Raw genomic sequence first — 8,132 nt, 5'->3', positions numbered from 1 at the left:
GTCTTCACTTCCCAGTGTCTAAGAGGAGGCTAAAAGTCTGCAGGCTGTTGTAAAGAGTGAAAGAATTGAAGGAGTTGCTGAGTCCTGCAGTAACGTTGTTTCAGGGCAAAGGTGGAGACTACGGATGCCGTAAATCCGAAGCAGGAGATAAGAAGAGAGCTCACTTTGGGAATTGTATTAAAAAACTTTTTTATGATAAAGCATATGTCATAACCACATACAACTACAATTCCACAATGGTCCATGTACTCCCTTGGCCCCTCACACATGTACACCCTGAAGAGTAACTGAGTCAAAGTCATGCTTTTTGTTCACCAAATCCCATTTATTTTCCTCTTCCTGGGCACAGAGAAGGTTGGTTGTGGCCAATGATATGTGAGAAGAGGAGATGTCTGTCTCCCAGGCTGAAGCAGCGGAAATCTCCAGGGTGATCCTTCAGCTCTCTTCCTCTTCTGCCATGGAAGAGAAGAATCAATGACCCTGAGCCCTCCTTCTGAGTACAAAGTGTTGCAGAGAATCCAATGCCATCAGCTGAATCAAATGCTGTCAGTAGGAAGATAAAAACAAAATTCACCATTGGACTTAGTAACACAGAGGCTGTTAAAGATCTTGAAAGAAGCAGCGTTTTTAGCAAGCACAGACTGGACAGGGTTCAAGGCAGCCGGGGAGAAGACCTCACGACACTAAGTAAGGACCACGACCTGGAACAATGAGGCTACAAAGTGACACAAAAATAGGAAAGAGCTGGGGGGAAGTGAAGTCAGAAGGGGGTTGCAGTTTTTCCCGTTGGAAGAAATAGCCAGATGTTTGTATGGTATACGCATGCTTGTTTATCCTTCCATCTGTAGTGAAAGGCTCCATGCCCATCTCCCAGCCCTTGGTTCCCAGACCTTCTGTTCCCAGCGAGACTAGAACATGATAAGCTCGTGATGGCTTCAAAGAAGACGTCACACTCCACATGACTAAGCTCCAAGGCCGCCGCTGCCCTCAAGCCCTCGCTGTGAACACCACGCCAAGAGGCGGACAGATGACAGAGGAGGTGTTCCGCGCATCAGCCCGTTAGCAAACCGCCTTTAATCACTTTTAGCATCAAAGGACTTCCTTGTGCAGTTTAAAGAGTGAACTGGTACCACGAGGCTTGCGACAGAAAAACCTTCCCTGCCCTCAGCCCTGCCTGGGCCCAGCCTCCACACCCCAAGGCGACCCCTCTCAACTCCGTTTGTTCCTTGGCCTGTTCACCATCGTGTTCCTAAATCACGTGCCTATGGGTGTTTCTTGTTTCTTTTTTTTTGTTTCAAAATTTTAACTTTGGACTTCACAGGATAGGAAACAAGGGTTTCATTCTTTTAACCCACACATCCCTATATACCCTCGACATTCTCTCGATGAAGTTTTATCAAGATTTTTTGTTAAAATTGCTACTTAAGGCTTACATGACATGGCTGACTACAAAAATGTAATTCTTGGCTGAGTCGTCTGGCATGTTACAATCACATACCCTTTCTTACAGGGCAGTTTGCTTTTCCTGAGTTCATATTGCCTTCGTTTTTCATTTGCTTGGCTTTTTATATATATGCGATTGACTCAAACTATCCCCAGACTAGTTCCAAACACAACTCAACATCCACGCCCAGACAAATGCATCAGGTAAGCCATGAGTTGCGTGAGTTTCTCAAAGACGCATCTCCTGGGACCCTGCACACTGCTGCTCCTCTCTGGACTGGCCGCCCTCTTAATCTGATGCGGAGGGCTCGTCCTGAGAATACCGTCGGGATGGGAATACGTTTCCCCTCTCAATCTGAGATCTTCTCTCGGTTTAGTTCCTAATTTTGATGCGCTCTCTGGGGCTTCCTGACACAGGTTGATCGATGGTGTATTTTTACAACCTGGCATGTCTGAGCAGTTCTTTCTTGCACCACCCCCGTGTCTGAGTGCAAAATTGGAAGTTGCAGATCATCCTCTCTCAGTCTTTGAATGCGTTGCCCGCGTCTTCTGGTTTCCAGTGTTCTGCTGGGAGGCCCAATGCCATTCTGACACTCATCTTTTATTTGTGGTTATTTTACTCTCTAGAAGCTTTCTGCTGCTAAGTCACTTCAGTCGTGTCCGACTCTGTGCGACCCCATAGACGGCAGCCCACCAGGCTCCCCCGTCCCTGGGATTCTCCAGGCAAGAGCACTGGAGTGGGTTGCCATTTCCTTCTCCAATGCATGAAAGTGAAAAGTGAAAGTAAAGTCACTCAGTCGTGTCCAACTCTTCTCGACCCCATGGACTGTAGCCTACCAGGCTCCTCCATCCATGGGATTTTCCAGGCAAGAGTACTGGAGTGGGGTGTCATTGAAGCTTTCTAGGATCTTATAATTAACCCTAAAACTGAAATTTCCTGAGTGGTGCCTTGAAATGGTATGTATTTATTTTTCCAGACTCAGTGAATTTGAATTCTGAAAATACCTTTTATTTCTGAGAATTTTTCTTCATCGTTTCTGTGCCAACCGTTTCCCTTCCGATTTTTCTATTCTTTCTTTTTGGAACTTCTATTGGTCACATGCTAAAACTCTTCGGTTAATCTTTCCAATTTTCTTCTAGTTTTTTAAATTATTTTTCATTGTTTTATTCTATATTTGAGGATATTTCCTCACTTTTATTTTCTAAATCTCCTACTGATGGACGTGAGTCTGAGTGAACTCCGGGAGTTGGTGATGGACAGGGAGGCCAGGCGTGCTGCGATTCATGGGGTTGCAAAGAGTCAGACACAACTGAGTGACTGAACTGAACTGAACTGAATTTTTAAATTTTCTTTTTCTTTTGGTGAGTCAGTCCATTATTGTTTAGTTAGTTAGTTTTGGCTGCGCTGGGTATCCGTTACTACTTGTGGGCTTTCCCTAGTTGCAGTGAGCAGGGGCTACTCGTCCCTGTGGCGCGTGGGCTCTCATCTCCGTGGCTTCTCTTGTTGCTGAGCGCAGGCTCTAGGTAGGTGGGCCCCAGTGGTTGCAGTCCTCAGGCCCCGAAGCTGCAGCCCACGGGCTTAGCTGCTTCGTGGCCTGAGAGATCTTCCTGGGCCAGGAATCGAACTCGTGCCCTGCCTTGGCAGGTGGGCTCTGAACCCCTGGGCCAGCAGGGAAGTCCCTGGATTTTTAAATTCTCTTAGCACACTATTATTATTCCAGTGTCTCTTCTGCTCGTCATTGCGCCTTCTTTACAGTGCCCTGTTTTTGTTTATGAACAGTTTTTATCCATTCAGTCACCAGCATGGGTTGAGCACTTACTCTGTGACAGTCATGAGCAGATGATAGAAAAATGAACAGAGCTCCTGCTCTCATAGAGTGGGCTATTCAACGAGGAGCAACAGAGAGTGAACAACTAATAGATTGTGTCACGTTGAGAGGTAATAGATTTAAGCAAGAAATGGAACTAGAAAGTGATGTGAAGTGGTGTCCTCTCATGCTATATTAATTACAAAGCTGACGTCTAACCTCTGTATTCTGTTTCCCCCAAGTCCTTCTCCTGTTCCTTGACTTTTATCTTGTCTTTTCTTCTAGTATCTTTCCCCTACTTTGTCCACTCACATTGAAGAGCGAAGCACAACTCGGCGTGCCTGGGTTTCTTGCTTATAGACATCAGCAAAGAGCAGTTTAGAGGGGTGCTGACCTCTGGAGATGGGGGGCCAAGATAGCCTCTTCTCCTGGCTGGTGGTCACCCCAGAGGGGACTTCCCTGCGTCCCTGCTGGAAGCCTGGCCTCGGCACTTTGGGGGCCGTTTGGCTATCAGCAAGCCAGGCAGCCTTCCTGTAGATTTTCATTAATCTCTGTTGGCAACCGGTACTCAACTACTGCCCTCAATTCTGCATGGCATTCCCAAATCCAAAAGCTCTGTGGGTCGACTTCTACAGCAAAAAAAAATTGCTCTCAGTCTTTCTTGGAGCAAGAGAACCAATCTGGGGTACAACCGTTTTTTGTTTGGACTTCCTGTTGGCTTCCTGTTTTCAGCCCCAGCCTACCCCTAACTCTAGAGACAGCTGCTAGAGAATTCCCTGGCAGTCCAGTGGTTGGGATTTGACTCTTTTACCCCCAAGGGCTGGGGTTCAATCCCTGGTCGGGGAACTAAGATCCCACAAGCCAAGCAGCCAAAAAAACACACAAAAAAAGATGCCTGGGTGCCAGCTCCTGAGTCTTTAAGGGTTTCTGTAGAAAGACTCAACTCATGCCTTGTTAGCTTCTCCCAAATGGCAACCCACTCCAGAATTCTTGCCTGGAGAATCCCAGGGGCAGAGGACCCTAGTGGGCTGCCGTCTATGGGGTCGCACAGAGTCGGACACGACTGAAGCAACTTAGCAGCAGCAGCCCCTTTCTAGGGGCTTTAGATTTAGCTTTCTTTCTCTCTCAGCTGCTCTGCTCATCTCCCGTGATCTCTTTATCCTTGTGGATTCATACCTTTTACTTTTCTTTTGCTGACATTTCGGCGGAGTCATAGAAGGAAACACACACACACATAAACCGTAGTCTCAATTCCCACGTTTAACTAGTCTAAGTATTCCGTGGCAGCCACTCTAAAATTGCCATTGATAGAATTTTAAAATAACAAGTTCTGATTCACCGTGAGTGTGAGTGAGTCTGAGTTCACTGCCAGGCCAAGCAGGGAAAATCTGATCCAACTCAGAGGGAGTCGATCCTGTGGGGTGGGATCTTCAGGTTAACTGTCAAAAATAAGTCAGAGGTGACTGGTCCCAGTCTTGTGGGTTCATCACGTGTAAGGATCTGGCAAGCCAGCTTCAGGAGCTTATGACCTGTGCAAACACTTCCTGAACTGCCCAGACAGGGCCCTTGTGCTCAGACGGCCCCACACTTGGTTTACAATTTCACGATCATCATCCTGAAATCCCAAAGCAAAGGGCCCCACGTTTTCGTTTTGCCCAGGCTCCACAAGGCATGTCACCAGTTCTGGATACGCACGGAGTATAGGAACCCCATGAAGACGGTCTTGCCAACCAAAGGCAAACAGCAAGATAAAGGTAAAAGCCATGCAGTTCACAGGAAAGAAGATTGTCTGATTTAAACAGTTCGTTATCTTGTCAGTTCAGAATTGACCAGTAGTGGAGCTCAGCTCAGGCCAGTGACTGAACCTCCAAGTCCATTTTTAGCTTCTTAGGAACTGTGTTGGCCCTGCAGTTCAGTAGGTTGGGCACAAATAAGACATCTGGTCCCTCGCAAACAGAAAACAGTCACAAAGTCACCATCGGAGCTGTTTCTCTACTAATCCCGATCAGTTTTCTGAGAAGCTGTTGCTTTGGGCCCCTTTTCTGTGGACTGACCCCTTGTTATCTATCATCTGTCTAGATTTCTCACACTCTCCAGGCAGAATCATCCACAGGCACGTGCCTAAGGCCCAGAAAAAATTCTCTCCTTTGCTGCTCCATATGAAGTCCCCTCTTCCTTAGAGAAAAGCAGCTTGTATGTGTGTGTGTGTGTGTGTGTGCGGCAGCAACATGCCCAATGCAAAACCTTATGTTCCAGCCTCTCTGTGGGTAGCCCTGAGCTCCAGCCAATGCATCTCAAGTAGACTGAGCGATGGATTTTAATCCATTAATCATGGATTTCCCAGGAATGTTTTGTTTTCTTGGCTTTTGCATCTCATCCTCTTTTTTGCTGCCTGTAGCTCTTAAGTGATCGCTGAAGCCACAATAAATCACTCAGCAAACGTTTAGTTACCGAGTATTTGCTATGTGGGAAGCCAATGGCAACCCACTCCAGTGCTCTTGCCTGGAAAATCCCACGGACAGAGGAGCCTGGTGGGCTGCCGTCTATGGGGTTGCACAGAGTCAGACAGGTACTGTGCCAGGTACTGTTTTGAACAATGGACAAACAGCAATAACAAAGCAAATATGTCTGCCCCTGGGAAGTGTACACTCTCGAGGACCACCCTGCAACTCAAAGAAAGCAGCTAGACTCACAAGGGCCTCAGCTTTAACATTCTAAGCAGCTGAACTAAAGACAGAAACTTATCTGAGAGAAAGGAACTTTATTCAACCCCTTTGGGCTAGCTAATTGGTAAAGGAATATTAGAAATAGCTTGGAATGGAGAAATTAGAGTTGTGATTTACTTTGGATGTGTAATATGTGATTTATTCTGGAACCACAGTTAAAAATAGAACTGGGAAGTCTCTGAAGGCCCAGTGATTAGGACTCGGCACTTTCACTGCTGGGGGCCACTTTCCATCCCTGGTCGAACTAAGAACCCACAAGCCACATGGTGTGGCCAAAAACCAAAATTTAATCAAATTAAGTGTTTAAATATATACATGCATAAATATTTATAATTTATATATGTAGGGGGGGAGCTTCCCAGGTGGTGACAGTGGTAAAAAGAACCCACCTGCCAAAGCAGGAGACGTAAGACATGTGGGTTCAATCCCTGGATGGGGAAGATCCCCTGGAGGAGGGCACAGCCACCCACTCCAGTGTTCTTGCTGGAGAATCCCATGGACAGAGGAGCCTGGAGGACTGTGGTCCGTAGGGTCACAAAGAGTCGGACACGACTGAAGTGACTTAGCAAGCACGCACGTGTGTGTGCTCCTTAGTCAGGTTGTGTCTGACTCTTGTGACATCATGGACAGTAGCCCGCCAAGCTCTTTTGTGCGTGGAATTTTCCAGGCAGGAATACTGGAGTGGGTTCCCGTGCCCTCCTCCAGGGGATCTTCCCCATCCAGGGATCAAATCCACGTCTGCTATATCTCCTGCTTTGCAGGTGGATTCTCTACCACTAGCACCACCTGGGAAACTCATCTATGTGTGTGTGTGTGTGTGTGTGTGTATATATACACACACATACTTCTAGAGAGAAAGAAAAATGAGCAAAGCAAATGTGGGGGAAAGTGCTATGAATTGAGTGAAAGATATACAGGTGTTTGTTTTATTATTCTCTCAATTTTTCTCCATAAGAAGGGGAAGGAAAGCTGATTTGCTTGGATCATATAGGAGGGCTCTTGACATTCTGATAAAGTTTTTTTTTTAATTAAGGCAAACCCATCAGTCCATGTGGGGAGGGGAATGCTTGAACTCCAGGCCCCTTGGGCCCACTCCTCTTCATTTTGTAGAGGAGTTTGCCAGTCCTGTCAGGAGAAGTTCCTGCTTTGGAGCAAGCCTTACAATCTAGAGCTGGCCAGGCTGCCCCTGGAGACAGAGGCTCCTTACAAACTCCAGAGCAGCTGTTGGCTCCTGCTGGCCAGGAAAGGGTCCCACAGCTGTGGGCAGATGGTCTGAGAGCGCCTGGGGGCCCGCGGTCCAGCCGGCGCCAGGGTTGTGTGGGTGCAGATGGAGATGCCCCCACGTCCACCTGCTCACAGCTCCACTCACCGCACATAACCCGACACTCACGTCATGCTCATTGGCAACAACAAGCCGCCCTCTGTGGAATGTGTGTCTCTCAGAGCCAAAGAGGCACCATGATGCAACGTGGGGTGAGAGAAGCGGCTGCGGAACAGGGTTTCAGGACAGTCCCACGTGTGCTAGAGACAACAGAGGGACGGAGCGGGGAGGAGACAGGGAGGGGAAGCAGGGCAGGAAGGGAAAGGGCTTCCCGGGGGCGCTCAGTCGTGTCCGACTCTTTGGCCGAATTCTCCAGGCCAGGATACTGGAGTGGGTAGCCATTCCCTTCTCCAGGGGATCTTCCCAACCCAGGGATCGAACCCAGGTCTCCCACATTGCAGGCAGATTCTTTCACAGCTGAGCCACAAGGGAAGACCAAGAACACTGAACTGGATAGCCTCTCCCTTCTCCAGGGGATCTTCCCAAACCAAGGATGGAACCCAGGTCTCCCGCATTGCAGGCGGATTCTTTCCCAGCTGAGCTACAAGGGAAGCCCCCAGGTGGCGCTAGCAGTAAAGACTCTGCCTGTCAACGCAGGAGCCACAAGAGACACAGGTTGCATCCGTGGGTCGGGCAGAGCCCCTAGAGAAGGCAGTGGCAACCCACTCCAGTACTCTTGCCTGAAAAGTTCCATAGATGGAGGAGCCTGGCGGGCTACAGTCCATGGGGTCGCATGAGTTGGACACGACTGAGCACAGCACAAAAGGAAGGAAAGGAAAGAGAAAAGAAAAAAGCAAACCAAAAAACACCTTTGTTTGCATATCTCTGTGTATC

The 8,132-nt window shown here is 48.1% G+C and overlaps 1 long non-coding RNA gene across 1 annotated transcript in view; it reads right to left on the bottom strand.

Annotated features, from left to right (window-relative positions):
* Positions 1–304: 304 nt before the first annotated feature.
* The window catches only part of LOC147358794 (uncharacterized), a 53,844-nt gene continuing 46,016 nt past the window's right edge, over positions 305–8,132 (bottom strand). The window contains exon 3 of the long non-coding RNA XR_015141711.1: positions 305–543. This is a non-coding gene — a long non-coding RNA (uncharacterized LOC147358794). The remainder of the gene's footprint in view (positions 544–8,132) is intronic.

The sequence above is a fragment of the Bos grunniens genome, chromosome 15, assembly GCF_055505025.1.
Source record: "Bos grunniens cultivar Pamir isolate PY7600 chromosome 15, Bosgru_T2T1.0, whole genome shotgun sequence".
Classification (NCBI taxonomy): Eukaryota; Metazoa; Chordata; class Mammalia; order Artiodactyla; family Bovidae; genus Bos; species Bos grunniens.
Note: the sequence above shows the minus strand (reverse complement) of the source record. Positions and strands in the feature narration are given on the sequence as shown.